This window comes from Ceratotherium simum, chromosome 4 (genome assembly GCF_057802395.1).
Source record: "Ceratotherium simum simum isolate JZ-2026a chromosome 4, ASM5780239v1, whole genome shotgun sequence".
Taxonomy (NCBI): Eukaryota; Metazoa; Chordata; class Mammalia; order Perissodactyla; family Rhinocerotidae; genus Ceratotherium; species Ceratotherium simum.
The window spans coordinates 44,344,934-44,365,311 of record NC_141903.1 but is presented as its reverse complement, the minus strand read 5'-3'; positions in this window follow the sequence as shown (position 1 = coordinate 44,365,311).

Here is a 20,378-nt window from a genome sequence, read left to right as displayed (position 1 = left end):
ATCAGCACTGTATATTTCTCTAAATACTTGAGCATATGTGTGTATGTGTATTTAAAGCATAAAAAAGCCTGGAAATATATTCATTAATTTGATAATCTGGGATAAAAACTGGGATTACCTGTGGTCGTCAAAGTGGGTTTTATCTGAATCTGTAATATTTCATTTTTAAACAATGAGAATGCATTCTGCATTCCTTGCGTTAACTGTATAAATAATACGAACAAACACTAAAAAATGAATTGAATGCTGGGGAGAAATATGTATATGGGGGTTTGTGTGTGCATGTCAGGCAGCCAATTAGTGGAATGTAGTGGGTGCCTACCATTTTTATAGCACAGCATTCCTTCCTCTTTTCCCAGTTATTAGAGCCATTAAGTTTCTTTTTGTTGTTTTGTTTTGTTTTGTTTTGCTCAAACTAGTTCAAATTTGGTTTGTATCACTTAAAACTAAACAAGTCCTTATTTTCTTAGTAGGACATTTTCTGTTCTATTGTCTGTTATATTTAAAAAATAAACAAAAACAGCACTTTGCTACATAACTTCTTGCTTCTCTTCAAGAAATGAGTCAGTAACCAAGTATGGAGCATGACTTTAATCTCTTGGGAGTGGAAGGGTAGACTGGGAAAGGAATGATGCTTTGGAAATTTGCTTTGAGAAATGTCTGCATGATTAAACAGAGCAAAGCCTCATTTCAGTGAGGCTACAGATCTAAACCACATGGAATTAAAATGATAAACTAATAAATTAAAAGGTAAGAAATATAGGATTCAATAAGTATATGAGATTCTAACAATAGGGATTTTGATAATAGTTTGACGTCTCCTCTTTCCCTTCTGTCAACAACCAAGATACCAGAGCCCACCCTGGGGACCTGAGATCTGGGAAAGCTCTCTTGACAGACCACTCTGCTCTCTTGCATGCTGCGGTAGATTGTAGGATTGTCAAATATCTGGGTACCATGGCTTAGCTAAAATGACACATAAAATTAACCATGATGCTTAGTATTACATTTTTTGAGTACTTACAAATTGCTTTCAGTGGACTGGTGGACCTATGATATACTTCTATTCAAAAATATTTTTTAAATTCTTTTGAAAAATAAGGATAACATATATCTATGTACATTTAAACAAAAACTTCTTTATATTGATTATTCATGAAAAATTACATTACAGAATAATTGTTTTTGGTGCATATTAGCAATTTTAACCTTTCTTAGCCATATCTGTAGTATCAGGTTGCTGGAGTTCTTCTGAAGAATGTATTTTTTTTTTTTTGTATGGCCTTATTCTTTGTTTTTTCTCATAACATTTCCTCTGATTTTATTAAAGTTGCATTTTTATGGCTAATAAATTCCTGATAGGCTCAGAGTGAATTCTACTAAATGGAAAATACAGTCAATTATAATTTTTTTATAATGAAATATATAAATATTTTAACAAAAGTATTGTTGCAGGTACAGTCTTTTTGTTTTCACGAAGACTACCATTTTAGACAAATATTTTTAGAAAACATCAAATAATTTTCCACCATTTATGATTATTTTTAATGTTTGTGAGATATAAATGCTGCAAGAATATAGGGCTTTTCTATTTTATTCTATTCCAGTGGAGAATATAAATATATCCAATAAAAATAGTAGCGCCAGTCTTTTCACAAGTCAAGATATTCCAAGGTGCAATTAAATTTCAAATTTAAATTTTATACACTATTTGAGCCCTCATTGTTTAATTTGTTTGGTTCTTGTATGGCTTTTTAAAGTAAGCTTCTTTCTTGTATGACAAACACACTGAAGGGTGAACAAATCATAAGTTGTACAGCTTGGTAAACCTTCACTAAGTGATCAACGCCAATGTAACTACCACCTAGATCAAGAAATAGATTATCGTCAGATTAGCAGAAATTCCCCTCATATCTCCTCCCCATCAGTAACTATTAGGGGTCCATAGTTGGTTTTTTCTTTTTTTTCAACTTGGAAAAATAATCCTTGTCCACTGTCCATTTTATTAGGCAGTGCAGTATTCAAGGGGTTCATTCTGTGTGTGTGTGTGTGTGAGAGAGAGAAAGAGAGAGAAAGGGAACACAGTATATTTAATTGCTATTTGTAGATAAGACTGTCTATTGGTGTGTAACACTTAATCTACTTCTGTTATGATTTGGAGATGATAAATTATGTGAACCCAACTTGACACATTCATTTAATGGATGGCCAGTGTAAGAATTGGATACCAATGTATGTGTAGATCCTTCACACAAAGCCCAGAACAACCATTTGGAAAATTCAGTGCTAATTGCTCACAGAGTAATGTAGTAAAGTGGGTTCCTTTGGGTGCATGGCAGCAGGATGGCAAGTGCATAGAAATATTATCAAGAGAACAAGAGGAGAGGCAGGAAGTGAAGGCACTGAGGTGTGAGGAAACCAATAAAGCATACCTGTTTTTTTAACCTTGAATTTAGAATCAATTGAGAAAAAGACATGAAAGAGAGGCTGATAGAGATGAAATATTGGCTTTAATACTGATGAAGCTAATCAGAGAATATGGCTTTAGTCTGCAGACCAAAGGACTTGCTAAAACTCACCCAAGGGAAGCTTTGGGTCAGCTAAGCAGATATACTGATGTAGGATAACTGCTCTGAATAGACAGAGGAAAAAAAGAAAATTAATCCCCAGTGCTCACTGATGTTTAATAGATGAGCTTTGCTAATTTAAAACCAGGGATCAATGCCTGTCAGACTCTTGCCAATCAACAACAGATACTTCACTCCTTCTATATGGAATGAAATGGAGTAAAGAAGGGATGAGGAAAGAAGACTGGGTATTACAGGATCGTTGTTGATCTACGTGAAAAAAATGAAACCAGAAGAATGGAGGTTCCTCTCTAATATTACACATTAGCCGTCACATACAACCTCTTTACAGACTGAGTGTATGTCTAAATGCTGCCTTGGGCTATAATCAAGATAATTTTAACTTAATGGTTAAAAACGTTGTGGTAATCACATATGCCTATATATATATATCCTCAGGAAATAAAAAATGAGTTATTTGGACATATTAATCAGCACCTTGGTGCTCTATATAGCACTGAAATATTAATCATTCTTGTCTTTCAAATAAAATAGGTAGGCTTTGATTAATAATTTGACCCAAGAATTACAGGAATTGTACATTTCTCCTATTGTTAATGCTAAGTAACTCTAAGGGACTATGCAGAAACAAAAAAGACAGGAAAAACTAGTTCTAATATGTACACTCTATAAACCAGCAAACTTGACCTTATTCCAGGCTAAAATTTAAAATAAATTATTAAAATGTTGATATGTGAGCAATTGGGAAAGGAGGCAGTGATTATTAAAGCCAGCATGGCCTCATTAGAACAAATTATGTCAAAATAACTACAGTTTAGGTTATGAGATTGGTTGGTTATGGAAATGCTAAGGACCATAATAATAGAAATAATAATTGCAAGGATAACCACAATGGCATTAGTGTTTACTTTCATCTAGTGAGCTCTTACTACATTAATTAATAGATTTAAAGCCATTGGAACACTGCTTAATACATGATAACAGCTCACAAAATATAAGCTCTTTTTATGGCTATTATTGTTGCTATTATTCTTTTAAGAAACTTTAGATAGATTATATTAGGTGGTATAGATCCCTCATGAATGAGATTAATGCTTTTATAAAATGAATCCCCTTGCCTCTTCCACCGTGGGAGGACAGAGGGAAAAGTTAGCAGTCTACAAACTGGAAGGCGGCTTTCATCAGACACAGAATCTGCCAGCACCCTGATCTTGGACTTTCTAGCCTCCAGAACTGTGAGAAATAAATTTCTCTTGTTTATAAGCCACCCAGTTTATGATATTTTTGTTATAGCGGCCCAAACAGACTAAGACACTGGGTATTCATACAAAAATTTGCAAAAATTCTTAATATTGTCTAAATTGATTCAATGGGACAGATTTGGTGAATTTGTAATTAGGTGAATTTGTAACTAAGTGATTATATTGAAAGAATGAAACATAAAGAAATGTCTTCAGTGGCATAAGAAAGGTCTATGATCTAGACTCTTCTTCAACATTTTCATTAATGGCTTCATGAAGGCACAGTTATTCATTACGAGATGAAATAAAACAGTAAATCAGGACCCTAAGGATTTTGTCATTCTAGAACAACAGACTGAATAGAATAAAATCAAATATGACAGGGTAGTTTGAAGAACAGTACACTCAAGTAAAACAAACACAAAGAAAACTGTCCATGTGCATTGGCAGGGGAGGCATTACTTAGAATCAATACTAGTGGAGAGAGAAGGCTTGGGAACTAGTTTAAAAAAAAAGCTTAGTATGAGTCAAAAGTATGAAATGACTTTTCAATAAAACAAAGCAATCCTGAGCTTCATTATTAGTTTGTTATATGTGTCAGAGGTATAGAATGAGCATCAATTGGAAGAAGGTAGGGGAAAACCAATTCTTGCTCAATCACTAAAGTTAAACTTTCTAATGGAGCTATCCAAAGTGGGATGCTTAGACTTGGGAAGCATTTTAGTCTCAATCCCTGGAGTATTTTAAGCAGTAGCTGGAGATCCTGTAGAGTCAGGGTGTCATAATCTAAGATCAGAAACAAATAGGGAGGTTGTTTAGAAAATATGAATGACTGGAACTCACTCCTTGTTGTTCTGATCCAAGAAACCTGGCATGGATCCAGGCATCTCATCTGGTTTGTCTTGTCTTTATTTTTCTTTTTTTTTTTCAAAAGTGTTCCTGCTGATAACCCAGAATTGAGAATCTGACCTTGACTGTGGGTCAAGCAAGACTTTCCTGAAGTACTTAACACTTGATTGAGATCTGCAACATAAGTATGTAAAGAGGAGTAAGAAGGGCGTTCCAGACAAATAGAACAGCATGTGCAAAGCCTCTGTGGTAGGCAAAAAGCAGAATAGGATGAGTAATTAAATGAAAGGCAGAATGGCCAGAACTGGGAGCATGAAGGAGAAAATAGTGAGATGAGACTGGAGAAGTATACAGGAGTAAAACAGCCCGTGGCCTTATAGATCATATTAACAATTTTGATCTTTGTCTGAGAGCACTGGAAAGCCCTGAATGGTACATTACCCAATTATAATTATGAAAGGATTATCCTGTCTGCAAGGTGGTTAATAGACTGGAGAGGGACAAAAGATGATACCAGAAATTCAGATAGGATTTTATCTCAAACTCAGAGACACTTAGTGTCAGTTGAGAGATTAATCGTAATTTAGTCTGGCTAGGTGACACAGGAGATGAGACAAGTAGATAGATTAGAAAGATATTTACAAATTAATATCAACAGGACTTAGTGGAAGGTCGAATATGGGGTTGGAGTAGAAGGACATGTCAAGAATCTATTCGTTTAGTGAATATTTATGGAGGCACTACAATGTGCTGGGCACTGTTCTAGTAGCTGAGGATATACGAGTAAACACAATGGACAAGATCTCTGCTTTTGTGAAGCTTACAATCCAGAGGAGAGGGAAAACAAATAAATAAACAAAAATGGACAAAATGATATAAAAAATTTGTGCTTTGAGGAAAATAAAATGCAGTGATATGATAGAGAGTGGCTGGAGAAATTTCTTACTTAGAAGTGTCTAGGGAACATTTCAAAGAGTAGGTAAGAGTTAAATGGACATCTCAACGATGAGAATGAGCTAGCTAAAAGAACCTGACTTGGAGTGTTCGACCAAAGCCAAAAGCCAATGCAGATGCTCTAACGCAAGAACAAACCTAATATCTTCAAGTGAAAAAAAGACCACTTTGTCTGGAAACTAGTGAGCAGGAGGGTAGTAGGAGGAATGAAGTTGGAGAGATAGGCAGGGTGAGGTTGTGTAGGGCCTGGCAGAGCCTATAAACAGTCTCAATTTTGTTCAATGCCTCTGAAAAGGCATAAGCTTGTTTTAAACAGCAAGATGATCAGAATCCAATTGCGGCAATTCAGATGGGAGATGATGATGATTTAGACTAGTATGCCATTGATGAAGATAGAGAAAATAAATACATTTGAGATTATTTTTGAGGTAAACAAGGAAGGATTTGCTGTTGGATTAGATATAGATGTTCAAGATAGTGATTCTCTCTTTCTAAGTTTTTAGTTGAACAACTGAGTAGATGGTAGTCACACCCTTAGTTGGGGAAGACCTGTGGAGGCATAGGTTTTTTGTGAAGGGAAGGGAAAATAAAGGATTTTAGATAATCCATGTTGTTTAAGATGTCTGTTAAACATCCAAGTGTACATGCAATTTTGGTGAGGGCTAGGGATATTTGCCCTTCTGCGTAGATGGTGGTGCTATTTATTCTGATGAGAAATTCTGTCTAAAATGCAACTGAATGACAACATGTGGTCCAATGGGATAATAAGAATAGCAAAAACAAAGTAAACTGCTGAATTCATTAGTAGCAGCCTTCCAATGGTGCTATTAGCTTTCCTGGAGAAAGAAGACTGCCGTTCCTTGGAGATGTTAGCAGACACATTTTATTCTCTGTTTCATTAATTTCTGCTCTAACCTTTATTATTTCCCTCCTTCTGCTTACTTTAGGCTCTTCCTTTTATTCCAGTGTCTTTTGTAGAAGGTTAAGTTATTGATTTGGATCTTTCTTCTTTCTTAATATAGACACACAACTCTACATTTCCCTCTAAGCACAGAGTTAGCTGCATCAATAAGTTTTTATATGTTGTGTCTTTGTTTTCATTTTTCTCAGTGTATTTTCTGACTTCCCTTTTGATTCCTTTTTTTACCCATTGGTTATTTAGGAGTATGTTGTTTAATTTACACATATTTATGAGTTTCCCAAATTTTCTCTTACTACTGATCTTTAATTCCATTCCATTGTGGTAGGAGAACATAGTTTGTATTATTTCTATCCTTTTAAATTTATTGAGCCTTGATTTATGGCCTAGCAGATAGTCTATCCTGGAGAATGTTCTGTGTGCGCTAAAAAAGAATATGTATTCTCTCACGGTTGTGTGGAGTGCTTTACAGATATCTGTTAGGCCTAGTTGGCTTATAGTTGCTCAAGTCTTCTGTTTCCTTGCTGATCTTCTGTCTGGTTGTTCTATCTAGTTTTCTATACTTGTTTTCTCTTGTAAACTAGCCAGCCTACAGTTTAGCCTATATCTTAAATCTCCTCCCAGATGCCTTTCACTGCAACCTCTACTGTTTTTGAGAGTACCCTTAGGTTTGACTTTCTACAATGAAATCAATTCTTTTGGGAAGAGATTAGGAGTTATCTATTTTACAGTCCCGTGCTACCCCCCACCCCCGCCCCAGCTCTGGAGCTGAGAATGGGGACAATGGCAAGCTTCTGTGAGAGACCCTCCACTCTCTGGTTCTGAATGTGCCTGGAGTGGAGATGAGGGGAGCCAGAGGTCCTCATGTGCTTGCTTCACTTGACATGGAACTACTGTCTCATGAACCAGGGCAAAGGTGATCAGAGTTCATCTTCTTACCTCACTGTGTCCTATGTGAAGTCTTAATTCCACGAGCAGGGGCTGGGCAGTAGCCCCTCAATGGCATTCACCCACAATTTAGCCTAAGCAACAGGTAGCTGGGGGTGGGATGAGAAATGTTGATGTCCTAGTCCTCCCAAGAGGAAAAAACACTTTCTGACTTAGAGCTGGGGTGGGAAGGAGCCCTGTGTTTTTGGCTACAGCAGCCTGGAGTGGAGTCCCCACCTTGCTGAGTTGGGAGGGGGTAGTGAGGGAATAGTCTTTCTTCAAATACCAGACTCTTGCCCTTTTCTTTTTTAAACCAAATTTTCATAGATTTTCTTTAATTGATGTTTCTTCATTTGCTGTTTGTCCTTAGGACCATTTCCAGATGTTAGGTTTGTTTCTAAATGTTTTTTTTTAATTATTATAATTTTCACCAGTTTCAATGGGGAGCGGGTCAGCAAAACTTCTCAGCTGTCCTGTAGACAGTAAATCTCTAATACGCAGTTTTAAACTTTTTAACTCTGGTGTTCAGTTTATGATTCTAGTTCTATAAGAGTTATTTGAATAAATGGTACTTGACCAGCAGATGAAATAAGAATTCTCTTTTGGCTAAAAAAAATGAATAATCTAAATCTGTTTTTAATCACTCAACATATGTCCTGGGGGAGGGGGAGGTCATATTATTTGAAATTCTGCCTCATCAATTTAATAGAACTGACACATATGTGCTTTCTTTCAGTGTTGGTATATAGGTTGGTAAGAGTCATGAAAATTGTAGCCAAAACAGACCTTTCCTCCCACATTCTAAAACTTGTTGAGCTTGACTTGTCTTTCTAGATTTTTATGGTGGGTTCATGCAAAGTGTTCCCTTGAGAGAATAATGCTAATGTAGGCAAGTTTCTGCTTTAGTCCCTTATCATAAACCTTTGGTTGTTGTTAGTGCAGTCGCTAGCAAGCCTGTGTACGGCAGAGCAGTAGAACCCCACCCAGTCTTTTTGCACCATCCTCTCACCTTCTGGTGCTATCTCAGAAAATGCTCCACTGCCATTCATAGAGTTTTCATGGCAAATATTTTTGGAAGTGGATGGCCAGGTGCTTCTTCCTAGTTTTTCTTAGTCTGGAAGCTCCCCTGAAACCTGTCCACTGTGGGTGACCCTGCTGGTATTTGAAATACCAGTGGCATAGCTTTCAGCATTACCACATACAGCCGCCACAGTACGACAACTGACGGATGGGTGGTTTGGTTCCCTGACCTGGAAACGAACTCAGGCCACAGCGGAGAAAGCACCAAATCTTAACCACTAGACCGCCAGGGTTGGCTAAATGTTAAGTAAGCACTATAGAAAATAATTCTCTCATGGCCAAACAATTTTGTCCTGGATATAAATCACCTGTAAATTCTAGTTCTCTGTTTAGCTTTCATTACCCTCAAAGAGCTAAACTGCGGGAGAGAGAAGTCACTTCCCCGGTTTCAAAATGTGAGGTCTGAAGAAATCCCCAGATTAGGGGGACAGATTCCTAACAAACCCTAACATTTCAGAATACATGAGTAAATTAAGATATCTAATTGTAGAGCCTTTAGAAGCAGAATTTTAATTCAAGAATCTGCTAAATGCAGTAAAAAATCTAGCTGCAGTGTAATTCAGTATTGACACCTTAGCCAATAACATGTTTAAAATGAAGCAGTAGAAAAATTGATTTCTAGCTGCAACTACCTTGGTTTCTCTTTTATTGGTTTAATGATGCAGGCAAGACAGAATCAAACAATTGCTGAAGACCTCTGTCAACTCCTTCCTATACCTCCAAGCTGTCAGAAGTGGACATAGTTGCTCTTATGGGTAATGGCATATATGGGACCATTTGTCTATTTTGAAAGCTTTATGAATCATTTTCAGTTGGTTTCCTTTGTACATTGTAGTGTCAGCTATCATAGCTCTCCTCTGCTTCTCTTTGTTAACCTCCATATCTGTGCTCCTTGGTCTTACTCATTTTGGATACAACTAAGTGTAACACACCTAAGTCACTTTTCATAATTAACTAGGTTAAAGGAATAGGTTCTATTTTAGTGGCTTTTTCTAAATTTATTCTCTGAACAGTGGGAGAAAAAGACTTGAATGTGCTACAAAATTTTTAGATGCTAAAGCTCAGTGTAGTTGACTCATGAAGTTAGATGAATTTGGGGCTAGGATCTGATATATTTTTTATTGCACTTACACTATGATTTCCATAACAAAAATTTTTGCTGAACTATTGTCTGTAATATAGTATCCTGTGTGCTTAAACGCAATTAAGGGAGAACTAAAAGAAATGAGCTAGAAACAATGAATAAAATCTCTTTTTAAATAAAAACTTGCCAAAATCTATATTTTATAAATATTTGCCATATAGCCTACAGCAAAAATACCCAACTCATTTGGAAGTAAAAAATTGAGTCAGATTAATTATTCACTATCTAGTAGATTTTTGGGGGGCATAAGGAAGATTAGGCCTGAGCTAACATCTGTTGCCAGTCTTCCTCTTTTTGCTGAGGAAGATTAGCCCTGAGCTAGCATCTGTGCCCATCTTCCTCCACTTTGTGTATAGGATGCTGCCACAGCATGGTTTGATGAGCAGTGCATAGGTCGGCGCCCAGGATCCAAACCTGCGAACCCCGGGCCACCAAAGCGGAGTGCACAAACTTAACCACTATGCCACCTGGCCCCTATCTAGTAGATTTTTTAAATAGTTTTTTTTAATTCAATGAGTTGAATTCAGTTAAGTTAGTATGTTCTGAATATGAAGGCACAGTTTTTGTGTCTGCAGAAATTCAAAGTGTATAGACTCATATAATTACATAGTTTCAATGGCCTGTAAGATCAAATGTCTAAAAATGGAATTTTATATATTTTATAATTAAGCCTTAGCTTACCTTATTGCAGGCAGCTCAATCTAGATATTTTCAAGAAATTCAGTGGATTTCTTAGCCAAACAAAAATTTTTTATTTTTGCACATCTTTTGGAACATTTATTTCTATGCCTTTTATTCTCTCTGATGCTTTTGTAAATAAAAGATTTTTTTTTTTTATGAGGAAGATTGGCCCTGAGCTAACATCTGTTGCCAATATTCCTCCTTTTGCTCAAGGAAGATTGTGCCTGAGCCAACATCTGTGCCAATCTTCTGCTATTTTGTATATGGGATACCGCCACAGCATGGCTTGATGAGTAGTGTGTAGGTCCGCACCTGGGATCCGAACCCATGAACCCCAGGCCGCCGAAGCAGAGCCTGTGAACCTAACCACTATGACACTGGGCTGGCCCCATAAATAAGATTTATTTTAATCATTATTTTTATTATTCTGGGAGTCATTCATGGAGGTCTAGCTTAGAGCCATCTCCTTCAGTTCTTTGAATGATATTATAAGTCCTTATATTAAACCCCTTCCTTTTTAAATACCTTGAGTGGTGTCTATTCCCTGCAATGAACTCTGAATGATAGAAGATGGCATTGTTGAGTTGTAATTCATGAGCAACATTAGATTAACCTATAATATATGAGAAAATATTGATCATTAGGAATTTGGATTCCATGTTACATATGATAACGGGAAAATAATAATCCATTAATTTCATGCGTGAGGTCTAAGTATTGCCTGGGAGATGAGAAGTAAAGAAATTTGTTTCAAAATGCAGAAAATATCACACCATATCAAACCAGTGGTAAAATTCATTGAAGTATTCTAAAATTGACCTAAATTGGAAGAGTTTAATAATGTAGCATCTGTTCCTATATGTTCTATGAATACAAGGGATATTTATACTCTTTGATGTTTAGGAACAGACTGGGCACTGCAAACTGAAGACACTTGATCTTATGAATAAGATTAGGAAAGCTGAACTTAACTTGAAGATGGAGCAGATGTTTGACTATTTAGAGTTTATTTGAAATCTTCCACTTTGTTCTGAAAATGAGAGAAAAAATATAGAATTAAAGGTTAGAAATCCCAAGATAAATTTTATTTAGTTAAAAAATTTTTCTAGAACAGAAAATTTTAAGCTAATAAGTTGGAGTGTATAGTTCTCAGGAGTCTTTGTAAGAGATCTAATAGAAATAACAAGTTCTCATTAAATGGTATAAATAACTGACGTTTTATCATTTATCCTGTCTTTTTATTCATTTAAAAAATGTTGATAAGATTGGTGAGGTTATCGTTTAGGTTGCATACTAAAATTTCTATTAAAATACTTTTTAAAACAATAAAAGAACACTCACATATCATTTGTAGGATGTCAAATGTTTCTCAAAGGAAAAAATATTACATCTTATAGCAAAATTTTTAAAAATACTAACTAAAATGGTGTGGGTATTAGCTTGACTTTTATGCCACATATAGCTCATTAAAGATTTTATTAATCTGCCTATTTTAACATGAATCAGAAAAGCAAAGAACAGAAAGAGTTCATTGTATTCATTAAGTGTAAGAGATGTATTGTTTTCTTATAGTTTTCATTTTAGAACTGCTTTATTATAGATGATTTTATTTTTACCAATTGCTGTGTAGAATGTCTAGATTCTATATTCGTATTTTTTGTTTCATTCATTTACATAATAAAACATTTCTTACTGTTAGAAAAAGAAGAAAACATACTGTTAGACAAAGAAAGTCTTTGTATATGAATCAATTGGCCAGAAAACAGTAAGAGAATTTTAATAAATTCAAATTACTTACATGGAAAAAAGACAAATTTTCTTAAATCAAGCTGTAAAAATTCTGCTATAGTTATATCTCTCATATGCTGCTTGGCCCCACATCTAACACATGGATAGTAAAATAGGATTTATTCCCAACTTGATTTTTCTGATTTGTATCCCTCCTCCCCTACCAATAAAATAAATTTCCAAGATACAGTCATGTTTAGCTTTGTTTGGCTTTTCCTATATTATTCTTTATGTTATTTTTTCAATTTTTGCCTTTGACATTCATTTTTAATAATTTTTTCTTGAGATTTGTGGTTACCTCCTTACTTTTTCCTCCTATTTGTTGAATTCTAAATATTTAATGGCTTTCTATTATTTGTCATATACTGTCCTAGATGAAGGGATTTAATAATGGGAAAAATGGTACAAAAATTGAATGTTTTTCATAGACTTTTAAAAAGTGAATATATCATAATAACATGAATATAATATAATAGAATAGAATTTAGAGTAAAAAGTGGACATTCTCCTTTACCAAACTCCTCTCCAGTTCCATCCCATGGACCCTTAACCACTTTAAAAAGTTTAACGTCCACCTTTCAGACTTTTCTATGCATTTACACAAATATATAATTTATATGGAGAGAAATATAGATTTCTACCTAAATAGAATCATGCTATATATGCTTCTTAAATTTTTTTTTACTCTTAACAGTAACTTAGCAGTCTTTCTATTTCAGAGCATATAGATCTTGTTTAACTACTGTATGAATTTCTATGGAGATAACTTAATTCATTTAACCACTCCTCTACCGGTTAACACTTAAGTTGTGACTAATACTTTGGTAATATAATCAATGCTGTAATGAATATCTTTATACATATGTGTAGATATTTTTAAAGATATTTTACATGATATAGATAGATATATACAGATATTCTCGTGAAGCAGATTACAAAATTGGACCTCTGTGTCCAAATAATATATAAATCCCATGTTTGTTTCAATACATAATTCCAAAAACGATTGCATCAGTGTATACTGCTATCAGTAATTTTGTTAAATTCCTGTGCCTAACTCCCACATACCATCCCCACAATAGTTCTAATTTTAATAAATCTAAGGGATGAAATATATTGTTGTTTTAATATGTATTTCCCTGTTACCTGGTAGAGAATCTTTTCATGTGAATATTGGCTACTTTCGCTTCTTTTGTGAATTGTTACTTTTGTCTTTGTCCATATTTAATCAATTCATTTACCTTTTGCTTACTGAAGTGTAAACATTATATATATATATATATATATGATGAATAGAAAACATTTGTGCCTTCTACATGGGACATGTAATATTCAATATATAGTAAGTATGGTCATTTTACATTCCTTTACATTCCTACTATATTAGGTTGCTAGGGCTGCTGCGTATCAGTTATATTTCTTAGCATATCAGTTATACTTCTTTTTTTACATTTTTTAGTGGTTGCCCTAGAATTTGCAGTTAACACTTACAACTAATCCAAGTCCACTTTCAAATAACACTATAGCACTTCATGGATAGTGTGAGTTTCTTATATTAACACAATAATCCTAATTCCTCCCTTCTGTCCCTTGTATCATTGCTGTCCTTCATTCCACTTACATATAAGCATACATAAATATATATATATATACATGCACATATATATGTATATATATACATAAGCATACATAATTGAATACATTATTCCTTTTATTATTTTGAGCAAATTGTTATCAGGTCAATTAAGAGTAAGAAAAATAAATTTTCATTTTATCTTCATTTATTCATTCTTCATTACTCTTCCTTTCTTTATGTAGATCTGAGTTTTTGATCTATATTATGTTTTATCTTTCTAAGAATTTCTTTTAATATTTCTTGCAAGGCAACAAATTCCCTCAAATGTTTGTTTGAGAAAGTCTTTGTTTCTCTTTCACTTTTGAAGGGTAATTTTGCAGGGTACAGAATTCTAGGTTGGTGTTTTTTTTTTTTCCTCAACACCTTAAATATTTCACTCCACTCTCTTCTTGCTTGCATGGTTTCTGAGGAGAAGTCAGATGTAATTCTTATCTTTGTTCCTCTGTAGGTACGGTGTTTTTTCCCTCTGACTTCTTTCAGGATTTTTTTCTTTATCTTTGATTTTCACTAATTTGAAAATGATATATATAGGTGTAATTGCGGGGGGAGACATTTATCCACTTGTTGTTCTCTGAGCTTCCCGGATCTGTGGTTTAGTGTCCAGCAATTTGGGGAAATTCTCAGTCATTATTGTTTCAAATATTCTGTTCCTTCCTCTCTTTCTTCTCCTTCTGGTAAGGTGTGACATTACACATACGTCACACCTTTTGAGGTTGTCCCACACTCCTTGGCTATTATGATCTGTTTTTATCAATCTTTATTCTCTTTGCTTTTTGGTTTTAGAGGTTTCTATTAACATATCTCCAAGCTCAGAGATTCTTTCCTCAGCTGTGTCCAGTCTACTAATAAACCCAGCAAAGGCATTCTTCATTGTGGTGACAGTGTTTTTTTGATGTGTAGCATTTCTTTTTGGTTCTTTCTGAGATTTGCATCTTGCTGCTTAACATCGCTCATCTGTTCTTGCATACTATCTACTTTATCCATTAGAGTCATTAGCATAGTAATCATAGTTGCTTTAAATTTCTGATCTAAGAATTCCAATATCCCTGCCATGTCTGGTTCTGATGCTTGCTCTATCTCTTCAGATTGTATTTTTTGCCTTTTGGTATGCCATATAATTTTTTTTGATTGCTGGACATGATGTAAAAGAAATTGCTGTAAATAGGCCTTTAGTAATGTGGTGGTGAGGTGTGGGGGGAGGGGAAACCTTCTATAGTCCTATGATTAGGTTTCAGTCTTTTTATAAACCTATGCCTCAGGACTGTGAATTTCACAAGTGTTTCCTAGTTTTTTTCTTCCTCCTTCCTCCCTAGGTGGTAGAGAATGAATAGAATGGGCTGGAGTTGAAGTATTCTCCTTCTCCCAGGCTGGTTAGGCTCTGATAATACCCCAGCAGGTCAGGCTTTGGTTAAGTTAAGAACAGGTTTCTCTGGCATATTACAAAATGATTCCTTTCCCCCTCCCTTTGCCGGGAGCACAAGGGGATTTTTCTCTGGTATTTACTGTGAGAACCTGGTCAACCTCCAGGAGGTAAAACTCACAAAAGTTTGGGGCCCCCCTATTGTTGAACCCTCCTGGAGTTTTTAACTCTCAGACTTGTCCACTCTGAGCCTCCAGTGATTGGTCAAGTACAATTCTGGTTTTCCTACCAGAAACTGGTTTCCACAGAGGTTTCAGCTCATGAATTTCTGTTCTGGTAATTTGTGAATTTCTGTATTTCCCTTTTGGTCTCTCCAATTTTGGGAGCAGCAGTTGGTTTGCCTTGTAACCTCACTTCTCTCATGGTTCTAACAAGATTTGTTGATTTTTAAGTTTGTTCAGCTTTTTACTAGTTGTTAGGATGGAGTTGTGACTTCCAAGCTCCTTACATGCAAAATAACAGCCTATTTCATATTTTACATCCTCAGATTTAAGAGCCTATTCTAAAGAGTTGATTGCTAGAGTAAGCTCTTGACAAAGTAGGTCTGTAAACCACAACTCAAGGTTCCAGAAAAAACAATGAAAAGAGAAGGAAAGAAGCGGTGAACAATTGTGTCAGGCAGGAATAGCCTCCTTAGACAGAAAAGAAGGAGTTGCTAGTTTGTCAAGATGCTGAGGGGTTCTCTGAGTCATCGCAATACACCTACATGTCTCCATTCTAATTCCTAGGGTGCCACTTTTTTCCACAGTGTTCTAATTGTCCCGTAAGAGCCCAGATGATATTTCAAAGTAAAATGATATAATTTAGCAATTTACAAAATCAAATTATAATTGATTTTTTAGTTATTTCAGCACTGTGAAAGCAAAAGATTAGTTTTTTAGTAAAGTAATAGAAAGTCCCTGATTCTTTATCCGTGACTTGAGCCAGTAGTTTAGAATATTGAGCTTGTCAGTCTGTTTCTTTAATCTCTCTAGTATAGAGAGAAAGATTCTTTTGTCCTTTATGTTGTTCATAGGCAGTGATTACAAGGTTTCAGAAGACTTGCCTTCAATCTATACTTTATTCTAGGAAATTACACTTGATAATTCAGTTAACTGTTTTATCTCTGCCATTTGGGAGTTACCAGAGTTACATGCCCAAATACTGGTGAGATTTTCACTAGTGTCAGATAACCAATTGTTAATTCTCATTTCCTTCAAAATCTGTTTCTTGCAACCCCTGTTGGTACTGAGTACTATATTAGTGAATTTTCTTAATTTCAAATGGCACAACATATTATAGGTAGTTTAAACAGAAAATCATTTACTGACTCTGTCAGGGCCATACAATTAGGTTTGAAGGCAATGTAAGGAGAAACATTGACAAATTATATCATAGAAGCAATCCAGTGAAACCCCATTGCTACCACCCAAAAACACAGTTGCCAGAGTACATCTGTGTATTCTGGGCACTTGATCTTTAAATTTCTGCCTCTTCTCTCACTGAATGCTGGAAATCTCTGCCAACCCCTTGTTAGAAGGTGGTGCTTTCTTCTTCACATTATCTACTTTTGAATCAGTCTTACAGGGGTGCATCTAATGGTATAGCCTGGATCACATATATGACTGAAAGGGAGGCTGGAGAAGTGAGTTTGAGATTTCTGCCTTGGGGATACATATTCAGGGACAAAAGATCTCCAAGCAAAGAAAGGATGTGCAAAAGGTTCAAGGCAGCCAAAAAGCATAATACTTGTCTCTTGTGCATATCATTTTCTAACACAAAATTAATTACTCAAAATTTTATATTTTGATCATAACTTCCTTATACAACTCTCCCCATTCTGCACCTCTGGAATTGTAGTGACCTTTCTTTTTTTTCTTGATGAAAAGAATAGGATAAAAATTAATTTTATTCCTAAGATTGTTCACTATCTTTATCATATTATTTGTTGCAGTACGTCTACTTTCTTCTTAAGGGTATTCTTCTTGAAATTTTAAGAATTCCCTCATTCATTTTGGACTAGTTACTTTCCAGGCTTGCTACCTAGCTGTCTCTCCTCAGATTTCTTCTATTTGCTCTTGTGGTTCAGTTGTCCTATTTCTTGGATTCCATATACCTTCTTTCTTGGATTTCTTCTGTTTTTATAGAGTGCACTCAGTTAATTTTCTCAGAAAGAGTGCATTGAAGGAGAACATTCTGAGTTATTCCATGCCTGAAAATGATTTCATTTTTCTCTTTTACTTGGTTAAAACTTTGGCTATGTATAGAATTCTAGATTCAAGATTATTTTTCCTCAGAACTGTGAAGACATTTGTCTGTTTTCTTCTAGCACTTAGTTGCTAGAGTATTGATTATGATTATATGGATTATGATAATTCTAATTTCTTTGGAGGCAACCTGTTTATATAACTGGGTAATAACAGTATTGGCTCTCAAGCTTTGGTTTTAACTGCAGAAATAGTATTTTATTAGGTGTGAGAAGAAGAAGTGAAGATAAATTTCAATTATACAACTCTTTTGTTGGTAAATTTTCATGGAAGGTGTGAGAGACAAACAGGATGCAAAAAAAATGGAAACAGGAGGGTACTGTATACTGATTTCACATATTTTTTACCTTCCACACTCACAGCGTCTTCTTTTCTTTTTCCTTTTTGGATACAGCCATCCCTCCTTATTCCAGTATAAAAATACCACACCTCCCACAGGAAATATAGGGTCCATTATATATTCTTCAACTAGGGTCAATGCTTGGTTAGAAATTCTGGGTTCAACCATAAAAGCAGGACCAGTAAGATATATTGTATATACACGTTAATACCTATATATACATGCACATATTTGCGTACACAGATAATTGACTTATACAATCATGAGGGCTGGTTAATCAGTCCTTTTAAAGCTGTTTCTATCTCCACATATGATGCTAGAGCTTCAGGTCCACAATCAGGCAATTAGGAATGGAAAATCATGAGCATGAGCTTGAAAGCCAAGAGCATGTGCTGAAACCCCATGAGGATGAACTGAAACTCATGTCCATTCTTGTTGCCTCTGACCTTGGTGAAAAGAGTATCCTGCAGAAGGCTCTATTGCAGAGTTCAACACACACTTGACCCAGGAATCAGAAAAACTGAAGGTGAATCCAGAGAAGGTAGAGCAATTGCAGGTCCAAATGCTGCTTTATGCCTTTGAAATGAGTCAACGGATCAGCAACATGGGTCAGTGAAAAATTGGCTGCTTCCTGATGCCAGCCTTGTGGCAGAGTGGTTAAGTTCGCGCGCTCCACTTTGGTGGCCTGGGGTTCGCAGGTTCGAATCCTAGGCACAGACCAACACACTGCTCATCCAGCCATGCTGTGGCAGCATCCCACATACAAAATAGAGGAGGATGGGCACAGATGTTAGCTCAGAACTAATTTTCCTCAGCAAAAAGAGGAAGATTGGCAACAGATGTTAGCTCAGGGCCAATCTTCCTCACCAAAGGAAAAAAAAAAAAGGCTACTTCCTTTCCTAACTCTTCCAAATCTTGCAAGAATCTCCCTTGTGGCTCACCCTAATTAGAAACATACAAAAAGGGAATTCTGGGTAATGTAGTTTTCAACATAGCCAAGTGACACATTACAAAGCCAACACAGTTCCCCAAAAATGATTAAAAATGAAAAGTTTTACTCTACAATTTTACTCATCACAACTAGAAAAAAATCTTCAACAATGACCATCAATATGATCTCTGCGTGTGTCTAGCAGAATGGGTTAAGCTAAAAATGAACCTCACTGTAACAGTGATAGGATTTTCTATATGGATTTGTTTAATACTGGCTTTTTAAATTTTTCCCAGTGGGAATCCTTTTTGTTTAATCCTAGTTTTATTCTAGTAACTTTTGAATCATATAGTTCCCATTGGTTCATGAGCTATGCCATGATGTTAGTATATACTAAGTTTTTCTCCTTTTTATTTGCTGTGGCAGAACCATCATCTTTTGATTGATCTAAAAGTGGCGCCACATTATTATCAGATAATTTAAAATCACTTTAAGTTATAATCTGTTTATTTAATATACCAGTCCTGATTTCTCCTGCTCTGATGGTGTCATAAGCACCAAGACTTTATAGAAGCATTAGCAATCAGATTCACAGCTGGGTCTTGTCAACACAATCAAAGACTAATGAAAGTGAATTAAAGCTGAAAGCAGTGGTTGGAACAGTTCTGGAATCATACTGTTATTGCTTGTATAGCCAAGGCCATTGCATGGTGCTCCAAATATATAATCCAAAATGGAAGGGAAATGAGATTCAGCTGGTCTCCAAGAGATGCAGGGGACCTGGTGAAAGCATTGTAAACAGGACAGTGGGCTCCATCTATTACAAATTGTAAGCCATTTTTTATTAAAACAAAGGACCTGGCAGAGAAAGTGCCAAAATGCTGTTCTTTAATAATGAGATGGAACTGATAGTTTGTTCAATTTACACATCAATTTGTCCAGAAGCTTTTTTGGAAAGGCAAAAATGTTTGAATACTAATCACTTTATATTTGAAAGGTGCCTAAATCTCTAGCCAGAGTGTACTGTGGAGAGATTAAAATGTTCTTAGTTTGGTAGGGATTGAATTTACAGCAGTATGTTTGGAAAGGTAAAGTAGACTCTCCTATGGATAAGGCTGTTATTGAAATAGATATGTCCTGGGTATCAACATGATCATTTTAAGGCCTTGACTTGTCACATCTTACATTGTTGTTTTGGTTGTGTTTTTGGTGAGGAAGATTGGCCTTGAGCTAGCATCTGTTACCAATCTTCCTCTTTTTTGCTTGAGGAAAATGATCCCTGAGCTAACATCCATGCCAATCTTCCCTTACTTTGTATGTGGGACTCTGCCTCAGCATGGCTTGATGAGTGGTGTGTGGGTCTGTGCCCGGGATCCAAACTCGTGAACGCTGGGCTATCAAAGCAGAGTGCGCAAACTTAACTACTATGCCACCAGCCAGCCCCCTTACGTTGGTTTTGATGGGACAAAAAAAAATTTGCTTTTTTCTCTTTTAAATCTGAGAGTTGTTTCCTCCAAAAAAAAAGGCATTAGATGAATTTAATTGTGCAAAAAAAATAACTTTTATATTTTTGCCAAAGTGATTTAATGGTTCAATCTCTCAAGAGATAACTATTTTATTTGGTATTATGAAGC